This window comes from Lissotriton vulgaris, unplaced genomic scaffold, assembly GCF_964263255.1.
Source record: "Lissotriton vulgaris unplaced genomic scaffold, aLisVul1.2 SCAFFOLD_372, whole genome shotgun sequence".
NCBI classification, from domain to species: Eukaryota; Metazoa; Chordata; class Amphibia; order Caudata; family Salamandridae; genus Lissotriton; species Lissotriton vulgaris.
In genome coordinates, this window is record NW_028252847.1 from 817,548 (window position 1) to 837,430 (window position 19,883).

A 19,883-nucleotide genomic window follows, 5' to 3' on the forward strand; every position below is an offset into this window, starting at 1 on the left:
CACCCCTAACACCCTGAAGCCAGCGATTGGCAACTGGTTAGCCCTCTCCACCGAAGCTACACTGAAGACGATGAAGTCAATCCACTCCGGGGCACCCATGGACCCCTGCCTCACCACATCTTCAACTGAGCCGCCGACACCATCGCCCCCATGCTCCGCCATATCATCAACCGCTCCCTGGCGACCGCCTCATTCCCGACGCCTGGAAACACGCCAAGGTCAACCCCCTACTAAAGAAACCCTCGCCTGACCCCACCAACCTCAAAAACTACAGACCCATCGTCCTGTTCCCTGCAAAAGTCATCAACAACCAACTCGCCGCATTCGTCGAAGAGCACAACATCCCCGACTCCTCCCAGTCCGGCTTCAGAAAAAAAACACAGTACGGAAACCGCCCTCCTCGCCGAAACAGACGACATCCGCACCCTACAGGAAAAAGGAGAAACAGTTGCCCTCATCCTCCTCGACCTCTCTGCAGCGTTCGACACAGTCTCCCACCGTACCCTAATACACAGACTCCATGACGCAGGGATCCAGTACAAGGCCCTCGACTGGATCCACTCCTTCCTCTCTGGCAGAACTCAGCGGGTCAGACTCCCCCCCCCCCCCCCTTTTCCTCTCGGCCCCTACACCGACAACCTGCGGAGTCCCTCAGGGGTCCTCCCTCAGCCCTCAGCTTTACGTCTACTTGGCTCCGCTTGCCCCCATCATCAGAACCTACAAACTCACCATTGTGTCATACGCAGACGACACCCAACTCATCCTCTCCCTATACAATGAACCCAGCAACGCCAGACACAATTTCCGAGAAGGCATTAAAGCTGTCGCCAAATGGATGAAAAAACAGCTGCCTACAACTCAACACCGACAAAACAGAAGAACTCATCATGGGCCCAAACACTGATGCCTGGAACGACCCCCTGGTGGCCCCTTGCCGTCGGAAACCCAACCACCCCCACGGACGACGCCCACAACCTCGGAATCATCCTGGATTCAGAGCTCAAAATGGAATGCCAGATCAACTCCGTCTAGTCGTCCTGCTTCCACACCCTCAGCCTCCTACGGAAGACCTTCAAATAGATTCCCCTTGAACACAGAAAGACAGTCACTCACGCTCTGGTCACCAGTAGACTCGACTACAGCAATGCACTCTAAGCCGGAGTAAACAAAAACCTCACCAGCAAGCTACATAACTTCCAGAACGCCACAGTAAGACTGGTCTTCAACCTGCCAAGACACTGCCATATCTCCTAGCACCTGCGCGCACTCCACTGGCTCAACGTCGAGGCTAAGCTGAGGTCCCACGTACCAGAAAAAAACGCTCCTTCTTCTCCTTCCTCGTGGCCAAAGCCTCGAACGCCCTTGCGCTCCACCTCAGACATCACTTCCCATCTTCGCAAGACACCTCAAAATCTGGGTCTTCGACGGTCCCCCCCTGATAGACCGGAAGCTGCACCCCCCCCCCTCCCAAGAACCTTGAGACCCGTGCGCTTAACAAACTCCTAATTGATTGATTTATTGATTGAATACTAATTTTACTTTCGTCTAAACACCGGGACATATTTCAAATTGCTTAAAGTGTCAGACACCAGGACAGAACTCTGAAAGACTGAACATTCCAGGGAAATGCCAGAACCCTATTGTGATTCGATCCCAGAACGTCACAACCACGGGACGCAGACAAGACCGCAGCAAGAGAGCGACCTATAGAAGTATAATCACTCCCAGATGAGGGAAGCAATTCTCCCTCGAGGACAGCGGGCCAGTGCTTGAAGTGTTTTTGTCTTTCTATTGTGGAACTCAGTAGAAAGCATATCCTCACTTTCAGTCACTTTATTCTGTTTATAAACGCGAACCTCTATGTATATACTGCTTAGTTTTGCAGTTCCTAGCACTGTATAACCGCATTGGCATAGCCAATAGTTCTTGCCTTTGAGACCTTATAAGTGTTAAGTTATCCAGCACAATATCCTTGGTGCAACAACATCAACTGTTGCATGGCTTAACACTTATAAGGTCCCAAAGGCGAGACCTAGTGGCTATGCCAGTGCTTGTTTACCCTGCCATTTAGTGGCTTGTCATATACATACTGGTGATCTGTGTATACATGATTGGCTAAATTGAGTTAGCTGTAAGTCCCTTGACTAGATGTAAGGCATGTAACTAAACACCTCCTCCGTGGGCCTGCTGAACTGATTCTGCCACCTACGGAGGTAGTTCTTTAAATGTGCCACAGATTTGCCATGCCGAGGCCTGTGTGTGCAGGTTACGGTTACTAGCTTTGGCATGTAAGAAGCTACTTGCCAAGGTTCTGCTTGTCTCCTGCTATATCTGAGAACTCCCTGGAAACAGGGCGCAGTGTCGGGAAGAGGTAGGGAATTTGCGTGTGTGCGCTCCATATACTGGTAGTGATTGGCACCGAGTGGTATGTTCTGTACGGTAGGGCCTGCTTCTTGTATTGGATTGATGTGAGGGATCTGTGGAATGGCTTTTGAGCTGTTCCCAATTCACAGCTGGCTGCTGGGGGGATGGCTACATCTGTGCAATCCTGATAAGACGCCCATAAACTAGGGGCTCCTGACATACTGCAGACCTCTGGCTTTAAGGGACATCCCTGGGTTGGTTAAGAGGGGGTGGTATTGGCATCTGCATTCCAAGGGCCATGGTTGTGCCCCACTAAAAATACTGATCAATCCTCCTACGGTAGGCTGTCAGACAGGACAACATTTAGAGAGGGGATCGGACGACGGTGGGACTTCAACCAGAAGAACTATTGGGGTGGGGGGACTGCAAGACTTGTGGTGGCCTGGAGCTTTTTGTGCTCTACGAAGGAGGATATCACTTGGTGGATTTTGCCTTTATGTTGCTGGCCTGCAGCTAATTGCCAACTGGCCCAGGTCACCAAGCACTCTCCAAGGGCTGGTTGACTAGTCTCCTGTCTCAGAGTTCCCAAGGACCTAGATGATCCTCCCTTTTCCACAAACTGTATCGACCACGCTGTGTGAGGCGTAAATGGGTGGAAGGGATTGTTGGTTGGGATAAGGACCCTACTGATGTGTGCAGTCATCAGACTGTGCTGAAGAGTGAGCTTGTAACGTTCAGTGGCACACCTAGGGTGGCCGTAGCGTGACGAGTTTGAGGAGTGTGGGGTAAGTTTGCTGAGTCCAAGGGATCTGAGCTTACAGCCGAAAAATTTCTACCAGTTCACATTCCTTAGCTTGTGGTGTCCGAGCGGTGTTGAGAGAAGTTTGCAGAGTCCACAATATCCAAGCTGGCAGCCTAGACTGTGTCCGAAATCCAGATTGGGAGGACGACAGTGTCCGACATCGCTGACTCAATCTGGACTCACGACACAAGGTACTATGTGGTTAACGATAGTCCCAGACTTAAACAACGCTCCTGCGTTGTCTGATCCATGATTTTGGTTGGTGGGCTTGGTGTTCTTCCTGTGTTCACTCGCCTCTAGCTCTAGTCTGCCTCTGTGCTGTTTGTCGCTTCTACTTCACCTGCAGCTCGGTTAGATTCAACCCTCCCAGATGCCTGTTGGTCAACTGAATATGTTGATAATGGGGAATGGGAGAGTTGTGTAATCTACAGACCCCCGGGACCACGCACTCAATTCAGCGAAGCCATCGCAGACTTCGTAAGCCTGCACACCCTTACCTCCCGAGACTACATCCTCCTAGGAGACCTCAACTTCCACCTGGAGAACAACAATGACAGCAACACCACCACCCTGCTGGACAACCTTGCCTACCTCTGACTCGAGCAACTGGTGAACACCCGCACCCATTACGCCGGCCACACACTTGACCCAGTCTTCTCCTCCAGCAAGTACATCTCCGTCAGCCACTCCACCGGACTCCACTGGACAGACTACAGCTGCGTCCACTTCTCCTTCAGGAAAACCACGACCCACCACCACCCGCAACAGCCCCCCCACAGAACCTGGAGCAAGATCACCACCGACCAGCTCACCACCTCCCTCAGCCAGAACCCTCCCACCATCACGATGGACCCCAACGAAGCAGTCCGCAACCTCGCACAATGGCTCGCCAACTGCGCCGACGAACTCGCACCACTGAAGAAACCACCAAGCAGACCCGACAGCAAGAAATCCTCATGGTTCACCGACAACCTCATAAACTCAAAGAAAACCTGCCGCTCCCTGGAGAAAACCTGGCGCCAGGACCAGACAACAGAGAACATGACAGCCCTCAAGAACGCCACCCGCAAGCACCACCAACTGATCCGCACCACCAAGAGAACTACATACAAACAATGTCTGGACAACAACACCCACAACAGCAAGGAGCTCTTCAGCATCGTTAAAGAGCTCTCCAAACCCAGCGCCTGCAACGACATTACACCCTCGCAAGACCTCTGCGACTCACTCGCCTCGTTCTTTCACCGCAAGATCGTCGACATACACAACAGCTTCGGCTCACAAACCACACACCCTACCACCGAACCAGCGCACCCAACCGCCACCCTCTGCACCGGGACCCCGGTCAGCACCAAAGACACCGTCCGCACAATGAGCACCATCCACTCCGGCTCCCCTACCGACCCATGCCCACACCACATCTTTATCAAAGCCGACTCCATCATCGCACCCCAACTCCTGGACGTCATCAACAGCTTCTTCGCATCCGCCACCTTCCCGGAGAGCTGGACGCATGCCAAGCTCAGCGCCCTCATGAAAAAACCCACCGCGGACACCACCGATCTCAAGAATTTTCGACCCTTCTCGCTCCTCCCATTTCCTGCCAAAGTCATCGAGAAGACGGTCAACAAACAACTTTCCGCCTTCCTCGAGACAAACAGATCCCGCGACCCGTCACAGTCCGGCTTCCGAGCAAACCACAGCACCGAGACCGCCCTCATCGCAGGTACCGACGACATCAGGGGAATGCTCGACAACGGGGAAACCACCGCCCTCATCCTCCTGGACCTCTCAGCAGCCTTCGACGCGGTATGCCACCACACCCTGAAACAACGCCTCAGCGACAACGGAATCCAAGGCTGGGCCCTGGAGTGGATCATCTCGTTCATCGCCGGAAGAACCCAGAGAGTTCGCCTCCCCCGTTCCGGTCCACGCCCACCGAAGTCATCTGCGGCGTCCCGGAACGATTCTCGCTCAGCCCCACCCTCTTCAACGTCTACATGAGCCCCCTCGCAGCCATCGCACCTAAACACAACCTCAACATCATCTCCTACGCCAACGACACCCAGCTGATCCTCTCCCTCACCAACGACCCGGACACCGCCAGAGCCAGCCTCCAGGAAGGAATGAATGACGTCGCGGAATGGATGAAGCTCAGCCGTCTGAAACTGAACTCAGACAAGACGGAAGTCCTCATCCTGGGACCATCCCCCTCTGCCTGCGACGACTCCTGGTGGCCACCTGCCCTGGGCACCGCCCCAAACCCACAGACCACGCACGCAACCTGGGCTTCATCCTAGACTCCTCCCTCACGATGACCAAGCAAGTCAACGCCGTCTCATCATCCTCTTTCAACACCCTGCGCATCCTGCGACAAATCTTTCGATGGATCCCCACCGCAACCAGGAAGACGTTCACCCAGGCCCTTGTCACCAGCCGCCTGGACTACAGAAACACCCTCTACGCCGGAACCACAGCTAAGCTCCGGAAAAGACTACAGCGCATACAGGACGCCTCGGCAAGACTTATCCTGGACATCCCCCGCCACAGCCACATCTCTGCCCATCTGAAAGATCTGCACTGGCTCCCCGCCAGCAAGAGAATCACATTCCGACTCCTGACCTACACACACAAGGCTCTCCACGACGCGGGCCCCATGTACCTCAACAACCGCCTTGCATTCTATACACCAACCCGCCAACTCCACTCCGCCAGCTTCTCCCTCGCCACCGTCCCACGAATTCGCAAAGCCACCGCCGGAGGAAGATCCTTCTCCTACCTGGCAGCCAAGACATAGAACTCCCTCCCCACCCACCTTCCGGCTGACCCAGGACCATCTCGCCTTCAGGAAACAACTCAAGACCTGACTGTTCGAGCAGTAGTGTCCACTGCCCCCCCCCCAGCGCCTTGAGACCCGAACGGGTGAGTAGCACGCTTTTCAAATTCCTGATTGATTGATTGATTGATTGAAAGGGCATGTGGCGGAAAGGTGTCCTGTAGGTTACATGAATCTGTAAAGAGCGGCAAGCTCGGTAAGTTTGTGTTGGAAGGTGGTAATGCCACACTCACCAGCAGTTGTCCATCATTATCACACTGCGTACGATGCACCCCCGCTGGATCCCCAAGAGATCTGGTAAAAGATTTGGGGATTTGGTTTGATAATACGCTGTAATTTGGTCCCCAAATTAACAGGTTGGTTGGAACCTGCTTTGGGATCATAGGATCTCTGAAGAAATTTCTGACTCTTATCGTTCCATTCCAAGAAATTAGTCATTCAGGCATTGATCATGTCCTGTATTGACTATGGCAATGCCCTTTATTTAAACCTTCCAGAATATCTCCATGGTACACTTCAGGTGATCCAGAATGCAGCAGTTCAACTCCTGCCCACTCTTCCAAGGCGGTCGCGCATTAGGCTGCATCTTCAGGATCGCCACTGGCTGCCCAATAGGGAGAGAGTGAAATTCAAGTCTATGGTGCTGGTTCATTCAGCCCTGTATGGCAAAGGACCTACAAGATTTAGCATCTACAACATACCAAGACAGCTTCTAACTACCAATAAATTTCTGACAAGGACCCCCAGGATCCACAGAAAGAGGGCAGGAGGTAGGCCACTCACTGTTTTGGGTGCGGCGACTTGGAATCAGCTCCCTCTGGAATTATGCGCTAGAAGTGATCCAGGGCTGTTTCTTCTTGGTAAACTAAGCTTATTGTCTCTCTGGCCTTCAGGTTGTACCACACAGGGACACTCCCTGGAGTAGCTGCACACAATAGAAGTCTTCTATCATATCATATCATATGATATCAGCAACCACGAATATGACCACTCATTTACTCCCCAAGGGAAACGTGAAAAAATGATCTACCCTGTTGTTGTTTACTTTTGCATGCCCAAGGTAGACTCTTTTCAAACATTTATTGAAACGATCGTTATCTTGGATAAAAAGAGTTTGCTGCAATTATTTGGCAAAAAAACCTCACCAAGCACTATAACCAGCATTACAAGAATGGTAAAAAAGATAAACAGTTTGTAGTGATTTCCCTTTTGTTCCCACTTTGGCTCTCCCTTACTTTTGCGTTTTGGATTTTCTAGGCTGCCCTGGTCGCTCTGAATAGCCACGTATAACACATTTGTGTTTGCAATATTATTTTGAGAATATGCTGTACATATTGTTTATTATTCAGGGACTCTTCGTGAGATTTCATCTACGCATTTTGTACAAGGTAGTCTAGAATACATAACTTTGTGTACTTTTTTTTTTTTTTCACTCGTTTAGCAACAGCCCCTAATATTAGACATAACTCGGTCACACAACTGCATCTCCAGCACAATAGTTTTATGATATCAATGGTGTTCCGTCCCCTTGGAGGCAGAAAGGAGAATTCCGGCAGAGGGGACTGTTCTGGAATGACAGCAGTGCCTGACATTCAACCCTGCATAAACTAAGTTTACACTCATGATGCAGACCACCTTACTACATACACTAGGTGTGGGGGCTTAGACCAATTCCAGAGATATGTAATATTTCCCTGTGCTCACAAAATAAGGGTAGAACTAGACAGATATATAATTTGCAATGGTTGGGATGTTTGTCTTATGCAGTCTGGTAGTAATTCTAATGACTTTGTTTAGTTGCATCTGCCTAATGATTGCAGCACATTTGCTTCATAATAGACTACCATAGTTTTAATAAATGTATTGTAAACTTTCTTTGTGTCTTTCTTATGTTCACTATGGGCATGCATGAGTGAGTAAGTGAGTAACAAAAGAGGAGGATCCGTTTCCATGGTGACCTTGGGGATAGAAAGCCATGTTTGAGGTTGCTGAAATCACCTGTTAATCTGGGAAGACTAGGAGTTCAGGTGAGGCACCGTGAGCTAGAAGTATTGGGCCAATGGGTACTGACATTGTAGAGAGACTCAGTCCCTACACTGTGACGTCCTGTGATCCTAGCACACAGTTCTGCTTTACCGGCGCAATCCGTGCAAAAGGTTCAACCATTATAACATTACTGTTTGGTTATATGATTATATTATTCTACTCCTACCTATGCTATTGAGAGCATAGTAGGAGTCCCTTTGCCAGTTACCTTGGGATAGCCTAAACTCCCATACCTGACTGTCATGTATCACAAAGCCAGCCTGTGTAGAATGGTTAGCATCCATCTTTTTTGCCATCAGTCTTTCTTTGTGTATTAAATTATGAGACAAAAACAATTCTTTTGTGTTTAGATATTTCCAAGGCACACGGTTTGATTTTAAAACCTGCAATTTCCTCTCAATTGCATAATCGTTCTCAGTTGACTTTGTCCATACTGTAAGAGATACTTCTCATTAAGTGTAACATAGAATGCATATGATAAAATATTTTTCAAAGACTATATGTGATTTGGCAATGCAGTCATGCCATTGTCCACAACAGCCAATGCATTTCCAAATTAATCCTGTCAAATTGTTTTAAGCAGTCAGCAGTGTCCTGCTGAGAAGCTTTCCACAGTTCATTGTAAGTGTCGTATATGAATCTACATGACCTAGGACCCAAGAAGAGATCTTGTAAATCCGTGTCATCAGAAAGGAAATATGGATGTTACTTAACTGCAGATAATTTGGAATGTTGTAACAATTGCTGTGTTGAAGCAGGTGTGGGGTATCAAAAAGTAGAACAGTGAGGCTTGGCAATCAGGAACAGTTTAAATTAATTAAACAATAATGGCCAGGAATAGCAGCCACATCTCCTACAGCTTCTTGCTGGAATTCACTTTGCATTCGGTACATGGCATGCTTTATTCTGTACGCCCGGTGCAATAAAGTGAAGCTTGTCCCCCTTTGGTCAGGAAATTCTGGTACAGTGAGTCATAAATATTGTGTTTAGATACTTTATCCCGCTCTCATAGTAAGGACCATAAATACCAACTGGATGTCACATTCTGAGGTGGTCCAAGTGTGGTATGTGTGTTATCTCGGGTAACGCTTCCTGCTATGCATTTTTGGGCTTTATCTGATGAGTGCAACTGACCGGCTGCTCTGGCATCGTCCTTGGCCGGAGTGCATGCTCTTAGCTGTGCATTTGTGCATTTATTTGTGTTTGAGTGTGCATCTGACTTGTTTCTTTAGGTATTAGATCCTGGGACCACGTGTGCTTTTTCTGTTGCAATCTTCCTGGTGTGTTTGAGGCTTGTTCCATGTCTGGTGTTTCCATCACGGTAAGTGCTAGGTATGAACAGAGGTCAACTGTGCTATGTTACTCTGATAAAGAGTCACTCTGGACCGTAACAAGCGTTTTATGGCGATTTAGGTAGTGCAGCCAACAGTTGTTCTTTGGTGTGCTGGACTCCTAAGAGCGAGCCCTTTCTATAAATTAATCTGAATCTAACATTCCCCCTCCCTATTTAAGTTATCTACTATCCTGGCTGTTTGTGTCCGTGTCGTGAGCATGGACAGTTCCTGTTTCTGGCTTGAGGTGTGAGTGTTTCCCTTGGCATTGTGTGTCCTAATCAGGTGTATTCCCCCTATTTTCAGGGTAGCCTTCTTCACGCAGGCCCATATTAGTTGCAGAGTGCGGCACAGCAAGAGCAAGATTGCAACCACTGGTAACGAGGCCTTACAACAATTCATTATCAGTAATTGGGCAATTAACGACAGGCTAATGAAAATGATCAAATAAAACAACCCCCCTCTCTAATTAACTTTTCCTAGTCCAAATGACTGATTATAACACATTTGCAGTCATAAAACAGATGAATGGGGTTTCCAGGGAATTAATTACTGTAAGGGCTGCAGAGTAAAACATTAGACTCAGTTTTGTTACCATTGGGAGGATGATTTTTTTTTCTTTCCATTTTTTAAAACCAATAGAAGAATAAAATATGAGAAATTGTTTGAGTAGACAAGCCATCACAAGGACATGGCAATAAAATATTTAGTGAATGTTCTTAAGCTGGTATCCTACCATCAGGGGAAAAAATGCTATCTCATCCTTGTTAAAAGATAACAAAGCCTGTTGTTGGAGACAAAGGAGAGATATGAATCCTGTCCTGTGGGCACCCTGGGCAGTGTCTGGTAGAATATAACCGTGACTTTACTTTGATTACATTGCCATCTTTCTAACTCACGTTTATTAACAAGAGCCTCTCTTAACTCCGTTTTGGAGAATAATAAGCAGTTAAGAGGGTGATGTGTACAGAAAAGCCAGGCCCAAATCTGTGAAAGACTTCTTGACCTATGCTAGCCAAGGAATACTAATGGCTCGGTCAAGGTTGATTATATCTTTTATTACAGCTTGATTCAACATAACCGAGTTTCCAGATACGCATCCATAAGAGGAGCGGGCCAGTTTAACCGAGTCAGTAATACAAGAGAGGTCGAGTTCTTTGTGGGCAATCAGATTGGAGCAAGCCAGAGTAACTGAAAGCAGCTTTTAAACAAACTTATCCTCCACTTTCTGCAGAGCACCCACTTCAGCTGTACCCCATATTTCTGCTCCGTAAAGGGCTATGGCTATGGATTTTGCCAAATAAACTTCTACCATTTCTCTACTAGATTTTTTACCCAGTTTAGAGACACATTTCCACAGAGCAGCTATGCTTCTTTGCAACACATTAATTCTGTTTTCTACAATAGCAGACCAGTTAAGTTTGGAATCGAAGAAGAGGGCTAAATACACAAGCATTTGCAATGCAAAAGGTTTTGCATTCACACAAGTTTGAGCTATTGGCACTGTAAATGACAATGCCTTTTATTTATGTTTTGGGTTTTAAAACTTAAATAAAAGGCATTGTCATTTACAATACTATTAGCTTAAGCTCTAGCAAATGCGAGACCTATTGCATTGCAATAAAGGGTCTTTTCGACCGCTTGTTAGATTGTAAATATTTGAAGATGAGATAGGCCTGCAATGTCTACAAAGTAGTGACAACTAGTACAGTGAAGAAAATGTGCATGTGTTGTAATTTACACAGAGACAAAGTGTGAAGTAAGAGTTACATATGATCCAAGGTATAAACACTAACAAAGCGCTCCAACACTTTTCGCTCAGTGATTACTCTGTCGTGGTTCAGGAGGAAAAGCAAGGGAGCTATTTCCTGGCCTCTCTGTGATGTGAGTGTGCAGTGTTGTAATGAGTAATGTCATTGCTGTCTTTGGCCTAATAAAAAACACTCCAGCTGTCGTAGGGCCCTTGCTTCGTCTTCTGGTGCAGGTCGGGCTGTGTTATATGATAGGCATGGAGGGAGGGAGGGAGGGATGGTCTTGGCTGCAGCTCCGGCCTCCGGCAGTGCCCCTGCTATTACTAGTTAGTGAGAGGCGCTAAAGTGGTGGTATTGGTACTGTAGTGGTATTATTGGTGGTGGTGTTGTTAATAAAACAGGCTTTTGAAAACAACCGGTCAGGTGGCTTTAATATAGACGACATGTGACACAGATGTGCTGTTGTCAGTTTCCCGCACTCAATATGGAGGGTAGGGCATATTTTCAAGGTTAAGAAACAGAAAAAGTATGTGGTTACATTACTGTATCAGCTCTTGGACTTACTTGGAAAGGTACTACGGGCTCCATAATATTTTAGGTCAATAGCTCATTTCTATCTACAGTTGAACCTAATGCAGGAGAGTAGTCTATGCTTATATATGGGCTTAATGCAGGTCCAGGCCCAGTACTCCGTTTACATCCGAACCAATCACTTTGAAAGTTCCCAACGTTCCCAACTGAATGCAAATGTAATGATATTTTTTTTTAATCTGATTATTTTCGCAAAAAGAAGTGATTTTTTTTTGTGCCTTTCTCCTGAAAATATACAGTGAGTTAAAGCGTTATTTAACCGTAAAAAAAAAACGCTGAGCGGATCAGATGTGGTTCACAAAGATTGCAAAGTTTCAAAGTTTGTAAAAACTTTACAGTGTTGCAGACATAAATCGCCTGCAACGTCACTCGCCTCTAGTACAATTCGAAAACAAACACTCATATTATTCAAACAACAAAAAGCAGTTTAATCAAAATATCTGTGGGTCTTAACTGCTGATTTTCACCAATAATAAAAAAAGATGTCCACCATGAATACACAATCGCACAGTCTCACTTCAAACCCATGGGCACCTCACCCAATGATCCAACAGCTGTTCCTGTTCTAGTTGAAATTCTGACTTAACTGTCCACAGGCAGAAGCACTCCTCAGCTATGCACGGTGTTCAGAAATACTGTTTATTTTAGAAATGTCTGTGTCTCTTGGCACGGGGTCCAACAACTAGATGCAAAGTCTTTAATAAAGATGTCAGCATATCACCAGCAATAAGCAAAAGTAGATACTTTTACACTTACTTTGAACGTTACTCATTTTTCATCGTCTTCATCTACACATACCTATTGTTTTTGAATTGGTTACTTGTTTTCAACAATTTTCTAAAGCAAAAAGCAGAGTCAAACTCCAAACATATACAGTCATTCAATGCAGGGTTTTTGGATAGCAACCGCTTACACATCAACAGGAAATGAAATCAGCATATTCCACAAGGCAAGCCATGGGTGCTTGCTAAACATTTTGATACAGACTACTATTCTTGAAAAAGTATGGACATTTTGAGGAAACAGGAAACAAAATCCAGCAGAAATGCAAAATGCAGGACGGCTAACAATTTCTCAAAAAATTACATTAGCAAAAAACCCTATTTGTGAATTCATTTATCCTTCCAGAGTGGGTATGGTGCCAGAAAACTGTTTGTAATATTGGACGTAAATATTGTGCCCTGTTGATTCAAAACCATAGCTTTCCCAAATTTACCCCAATGGGACAATATTTTTGTAAACTATATTTTGAACAAAATATTTGTCGGACATAATTTCTGATTGCAATATTTAGACATAGAGCCCAGAGTGGGGTGTATGAACTTGTAATTATATTATTTTCATTTTTATATAACACACCTCCAAGATTGAAAAGGATTAAGAGTGGTTGCTTCTTAAATTTCTTTCATCTAGTATTTCAAGAAGAATGAAGTTTTTGCAAGTCTGTAGTCCACCTAAGATATCCAATTTCTAGAACAGGTAGTTGCTGGTTCTCAAAAATATGCCTGATTACTTTTTTTTGGGAGTTTAATGTAGCTCAAACGAGACTTGAAGGTATCAGAGCCCTTTACATGAGCACCAGTTGCGTACAGACGGACACATTCATTTTTCTTTGTTATGCAGGGGAAGATTAAGTGATTTGCCCAGAATCACAGGATGTTGAGCATCCCTGCTGAGGCTCGTACCCAGCTTCCAGCCTTCACTCTAAATGTATTTAAAGAGGCCATCCAGTGTAGAGGTAATAAACAGGTTCTCTTTGCCCAATTCTGCATCTTTATCAATAGGCCTTCCTGAATGTTCCTTTGTTCGATGAAATCAGTTGGGGTGTGGATATCCAGTGTAACATCATTCACAGAATGGCCCATTTAATGCTTAACCACATCTTACAGTTTTTTGTGTTTACAAGCTCTTCGTCATTAGGGAACCAACAGAAACTAGAGTGCTGCAAGGTGGCACCGGGATACAGCATAACACTTCCTGTAAAAACCAAGTAACCAATATTAGAAATTAGCAATAAAATATTCACCAGGAGAAAACAGAATATAATACTGATTTATTGACTCGCGCACATTAGACTGAGCTTGGTTGGGACAGACTTTTAATCACCGGTGCTAGTATAGAATCACAAAACAATAATCACTTCAGATGAAGGAGCCATTTAATTGGGGGGGGGGGTGTATGTAAGTGTGTGTGTGTGTGTGTGTGTGTGTGTGTGTGTGTGTAAGCAACTATATTGTTAAATGTTTTGAGAAGGGCATGTTTTTTGAGTGGTTTTACAGAAAATATTTACGCGCCCCCCAGCTGCTGACATCGGATCTGGGTGTGACTGGTTGGTATTCAGATGTGGGGTGTGTACACAGTCTAATGCAGATGATTTATAGCCTAGGCCGAAGTCATGTCTGCATGGCTTGCCCTTGTGCCCCTGTCCATCCACAGCCTCACTGACCCTCCTTCAGACTTTTCTGGCTGTTCAGATCAAGGCATTACTTGTCTTTCTTGACTGCTTCGAAATTCTCTGCAGGTAAGATGTCCTTGAAGTCCTGCTGCTGGTGCTGCTGCTGTTTTCTTTTCAGCTATCGATCATGGTGATTTATCTTTGGAACAGCACGGGAGAGAGGGAGGCCAGATTGCATAGCGACCAGTTCCCCGGAATCCGCGAGCCCCGGGGTCCAGAGAAGTTGCAGTTATGTGTTGGAGCAATAGGAGGCAGCCATTACTCACCCTCTCCCCTGCTGAGGTGCTTCGCTTGAAACACCTGACGCCTTTTCAATGGACTAAGCACTCTTTACTCTATCTGGGAGTGTGCCTCACGGCTAAACTGGGCAAACTTTATAAAACAAACTACCCTCCTCTGCTGACCCAACTCCAGCAAGACTTTAAACAATGGTCGCCCCTCTACATTTCTTGGCTAGGACAAATAAATGCAATAAAAATGACGGTGTTACCTACATTTGTATACTTATTTCAGGCACTCCCTATTGAATCGGAGAGTACTTTTCTACCGATCCTCTGCACTCTGATGACCGAATTCATCTGGCAAGGGGGGGTGCGCGTGCCCCACCATCTGCTCAGACGTCTTTGTGCTAAAGATGGATTAGCCCTACCAGATTTTACTTTGTTACCAGGCTGCTCAGTTACGGGTATTAGCTGAGTGGTTGGCCATGGAATCCGACAAGCATTGGCTCCACATGGACCGTGCCGTTGTGGGGCGATATATATGGGATGTGGTGTGGAAAGCCAGGAGAGATCGTCCTTCAAATGCCTACCTTAGCGCCCCCACCTGCACAACTCTGATCATTTGGGACAAGGTTACAAATAGGGAGGGCTGGACTTCATTCCCTTCCCCGTACACACCCATTCATTTTAATACAGATTTCCCCCATGCGTTACATAAGGGGCCCTTTGACAGCTGGTGGAAGGGGGGATTGCCTCAAAATATCGGTCTTGATGTTTCCTGAATGTAGGAAAGAATTTGCGCTTCCGCAGATTGAACATTACCACTATCTTCAGCTCAAACATTGGGTCTCGACACCTCCCATTAGAGAGGCTGCTACCAGGGAGCTTGCGGAAATGGAGAAGTTTGTGGCCCATAAAGCGGGCTCCATGAAAGGCCCTATTTCGGCTCTCTATGACATGTTGCTCCACACTACACATTCTTCACGGGCACGTTACATGACTTTTTGGGAGCAAGTTTTAGGTAGGGACATTTCAGATGGGGAATGGGAACATATATGGGGGGACATCTCCAAGCACAAGTCTATGACTCTCCGAGAAGCTCACTATAAACCGTTATATGATTGATACCTCTACCCTACTAAGCTTCAGCGCATATTTCCAGACACCTCAGATCTCTGCTGGCGGGGATGTCGGCTACAGAGGGATTTCAGGCATATATAGTGGGATTGCCCTAAGATTCGTCCTTTTTGGGACAAGATTTTATCTCATATCAAAGACATATTGGGTTACCCAATTCCAGTTTCCATTGACTTTGCTCTCCTTGGACTTAGAGACCCCACCCTGATCAGGCAAACTAAGACTGATCTAGCGATTATATGGACGTGTCTGGGGGCAGTGAAGCTCAATTTAGCAGCTGCATGGAAGTAAAAAGATGCCCCGGCGATATCGGTGTGGCGTGCCCGACTGTGGAGGATACTTTCCATGGAGCTTCTTGCGAACATTTTCCGGAACGATTACGAAGAGTTTGTGCTCCGCTGGGGCCCTCTGGTGACCTTTCTGTCTCAGGGTCTGCCTTCTGCGGTTTGTCCTCCGACGATGCGGGCCATGCACTTTTTCTAACTATAGGTTTTCCTTCTCTGACTCGTTGCCCCCCACGGGGTCCCTAAGCTGTATTTTAGGTTTGCCTGAATCTCAACACTAGTCAATATGCCAATGTCCAAATTTGCCTCCTCTGTGTTATTTTCTTATTTTTTCCATTATAATTTAGTTACCTCCGGGTTGGGGGACTTTGTTTGTTTTGGGGGAGGGGAGTTATATGTTCTTTAAACTAGCATCATTCATTTTGTGCAGGGATGTAGCAGGCCTGGGGATTATGTGAAGCTGAACTCAACATCGCTGTTTGTAATGCAACCCCGGAAACTGCACGCTCTCTGGTACCCTTGTTGTCGCCATCCTCTTTGTTATGCTTTGTTTGATGCTCAATAAAAAGAAAAAAAATAATAATTAATCCATAACAAATCAATTTTCCCAGATGCTTCAGCCAAGATAACATGAAAATGGGGCGAGTTATTGATAAAGGTCACCTTACCTAGGGTGATCTTGTTTGCTATAATTCTTAGTATGCTCCCCTTAAATCTACCTGCTGCTGATGGAACTGCTGGCGTAACAAGGGAGAGTAGCCATTTACATAGACGGACTGCTCTGCCTGATTTTCCTAAAAGCAGATATCAGAATTCGTAAAAACGTCATGCCAATTTTGATTATCCTTTTTGTTTTCATAACCCGCTATATTCCTAGAGAGAAACTTTATATCACTTGGGGACTCCTGCGACCGAATCGCTGTTGGTACTGGTGAGAAGGATGATGTAGAGTCAATTGGTAAAGATGTAATACTGCTTAGTGAACCTAAAACGACCAACTGAACCCTCTCCGCAGGTACCAAACCAGAAACCGTTTGATAATCGTTATAAAGAACAGACTGCGGAGGCAAATTATTTAGTAGAGAGATCAGCCAATCACATGCCTCCATATCTTCCAACAATGAGTACCTATTTGATAGGGCAAGGGCATCAAAAGCCACCTGCACAGGCTTATGACCAGTTCTCACTAAAGAAAGGCCCTGAGTAAATACGGTGGAACTACGTACTGGTGCGGACCTATAAAAAAAAGCCCAACGAGACTGCATACATCTGAGAATGGAGTGAAGGGGCAACAGGTAAACTCCCTAATAGGTCTCTCACTAGCCATTCATGATGAAATCCTAAAATAACCAGTCATTATTGGTTGTTTTTACATCAGACCCAATTCACTGTGTTCTTTTGGCCATTATCAAAGGATTTTGGATGAGATGACCTTGATTAGAGTTTTGAGTCATCGAGTGTCGCGCTTTGGCCATCAGCTGAAGTGAAGATTTTCTAAGATTGGGACGTAGTAAAGGCACGGTGACTAAAATTTGAACATAGTGACAAGCTGCAGAAGGGAAGTCCATGTATTGCTGATTTGGTCTGCTATGGGCCCGAGTAGATGGGGGATATACCTTAACCTGTGGTCTTGATAAGTCATGTGATTGCCCCTTACCCATAGAGTCTTATATGATCACCTGCGGTGGGCAACACCTAGGGACCAAATCTACATGGTCTGGACCCATAGGATCCCTGCTGGGGGCCAACTGATTTTCAACACAAGGATGACCAATAGAAATAGAGGGCGATTTAGCTAACTCACGACCAGGGATCATGTTGCCACAAATTATGACTTCCACAATTATAGTTTTTAAGAGTTTTACGGACATCAGAGGGGATGACCTTAAGTGCGATCTATAGAATCTAAACTGGTATATATCGGTTGCAAAAGTTGTTTAAAGGTATTAAAAAGATCACACCAATATGAGGGAAATGTATTCTCTGAATGTTGCTGGCCATTCATACATGTGGAACTCGCTGGCATAGCGACCTTTCTGATTTTCTTGGCAGAACACTTGGATTGTAGTATCGCATAACCTCTTTTTCATTTACTATTTATGGAGGTAGCATCAGTTGGTTTCCAACTAAATGTAGAGGCTGTGAATGTTCAGGGGTTTGTACTGAGACTGCAGGCAATTCTGGAAGAGAAACCCCATATAGTTTTGTTACATCCCAACAACAGGGGATTGTAGAAGTTAGAGGGGGAGCCCAGCCCAGCCTCCTCTGAGTGCCGACGGGCGTGGATGGGCTCGCCCTTGGCCCGAGCGAGTCCCATGCAGAGGTACCACGCTGCTGCCTTTAAGCATCTCCGGGTGCCGAAAGAGTGTTGCTTTGTGCGATGGAGCCTAGGGCCTGTAGTCCGTGCCCCGGATCTGCACCGATGCGGCCCCCACAGCGAGACCCCGCTGCTGCCTTTAGTCGCCTCCGGGTGCAGGAAGAGTGATGCATCGTTTGGTGGAGCCTTGGGGCTGTAGTCAGTGCCATGGCTTTTCTCTAATGTGTCCCCCTCATTGGGACCTCACTGCTGCCTTTAAGCGCCTCCGGGCGCGGAAGAGTGCTGTTTCATGCAGTGGATCCTGGGGACTGTAGTCAGTGCCCCGGTCCTGCTCCGATGCGTATCCAGGGAATCTCCAATGGAGTGCTCTGCCTTGCACTCACTTCAGTTATCCAACTTGAGCATAATTGGAGACTGAATATTCATCTTGATCTAATCAACAATAAAGAACTCCAGGACTTTACTAATGACCTGGCCATTTTCCAATTAGCTCAGTTAGGAAAACATTCAGCTATGAGGCTGGCCATCTGCTGGACCCTATTTTTTTACAACCTGGCCACCCTTCAACCTGCTCCCCCTATTCCAGTGACCTGGTCAAATCATTTTCGGTAACCCCACAATGAGAAAGTAGTGGCATAAACTGGACCCATCTGCCTTTTAAAGGTTTATCGAAAGGAGTGTGCCTCTATTAGACTCCAATATAGAACAGGAGGAGACTTCCACCAAAGCATGGAAATCTTCTTTATTGTGAACAACTTGATTAAACCCACCTCCACTCCCGGACTAGCGGAAGCTTCTAATAGCCACTGTAGCAAGCTTGGTCAATGATCTTTATCTTTTCTTTAACAGGGGTGAGAAAACAGTCAAACATGTGTCTATTGACACAGGGATCTACCACACTCAGTGAGCTCCCTATGGACAAATGGTTCTACTTGACGCAGATTCTATTTCCACCTAAATGTGTCAAGTGAAATCTGTGTCTCCGGATGGCCCATTTAAACCTGATTATTTTTTTAAATGTCAAGAGAGCGTCACACCCATATTTCTAGAATTAGCCAAACTCTTGCTGAGCACTGAAGAAGTATCAATATCATGGAAACTCGTCAAGGTTATCCGTCTTCTAAAAAAGCCTTTGCTAAATGCCACTCAGCCAGAAAACCATCAACCCATTTCTCTTCTATAGTTTCTGGCCAAGGATGGGGAGAAACATGTAAACAATCTGCTTACCAAAATATTAGAACAATATAAAATATTAGATTGTTCCCAAAATGTATTTAGATCATACAGCACCAAATGGCTATTTTAACAGTTACTGAATCCGTTTGCAGTGCTGCAGATGCTGGCAAATCCCAGGCTCTGATACTACTAGATTTAAGTGCAACCTTCGACACTGTCTCACATGCAATAATATTAACTCGCCTCACTGACCTGTGGGTACAGGGCAAAGGTCTGGCCTGGTTTACCTTCTTTTTAAAGGAGTGGTCTTTTAAAGTTATACCCCCCTTTCGCCTCATCACAAAGAGGACTGGCTCCTGGCGTCCCTCGTGGTTCACACCTCAGCCATACCCTTTTTAATATTCACATCAGACCTCTGGTAAAGGTAGTGAAATAATTTGGAATATCTCACTAGTTTCGTATGCTGATGACACTCAGCTAATTATTTCCCTGTTGGTAGAGTTGATTGGCTTTTGTGTCAAATCTAACAACTGTATCAGCGTTGGCCAAATGGATGCACGACAACGGTAGGG

At 46.1% G+C, this 19,883-nt stretch overlaps 1 protein-coding gene and 1 pseudogene across 3 annotated transcripts in view; both read left to right on the forward strand.

Moving 5' to 3' along the window:
* LOC147661243 (uncharacterized) overlaps window positions 1–19,883 on the forward strand; it is a 161,767-nt pseudogene that overhangs the window by 19,045 nt on the left and 122,839 nt on the right. The gene's annotated exons all lie outside the window — the stretch shown is intronic.
* The window catches only part of LOC147661244 (uncharacterized), a 94,678-nt gene that overhangs the window by 19,044 nt on the left and 55,751 nt on the right, over window positions 1–19,883 (forward strand). The window contains exon 1 of one of the 2 annotated variants that reach the window (XM_086951214.1): window positions 9,281–9,369. The exons of the other annotated variant lie outside the window; for it this stretch is intronic. The gene's annotated coding sequence lies outside the window, so the exon portion shown is untranslated. Of the gene's footprint in view, window positions 1–9,280; window positions 9,370–19,883 lie in introns of those variants that run through there. 2 annotated transcript variants of the gene reach the window in all.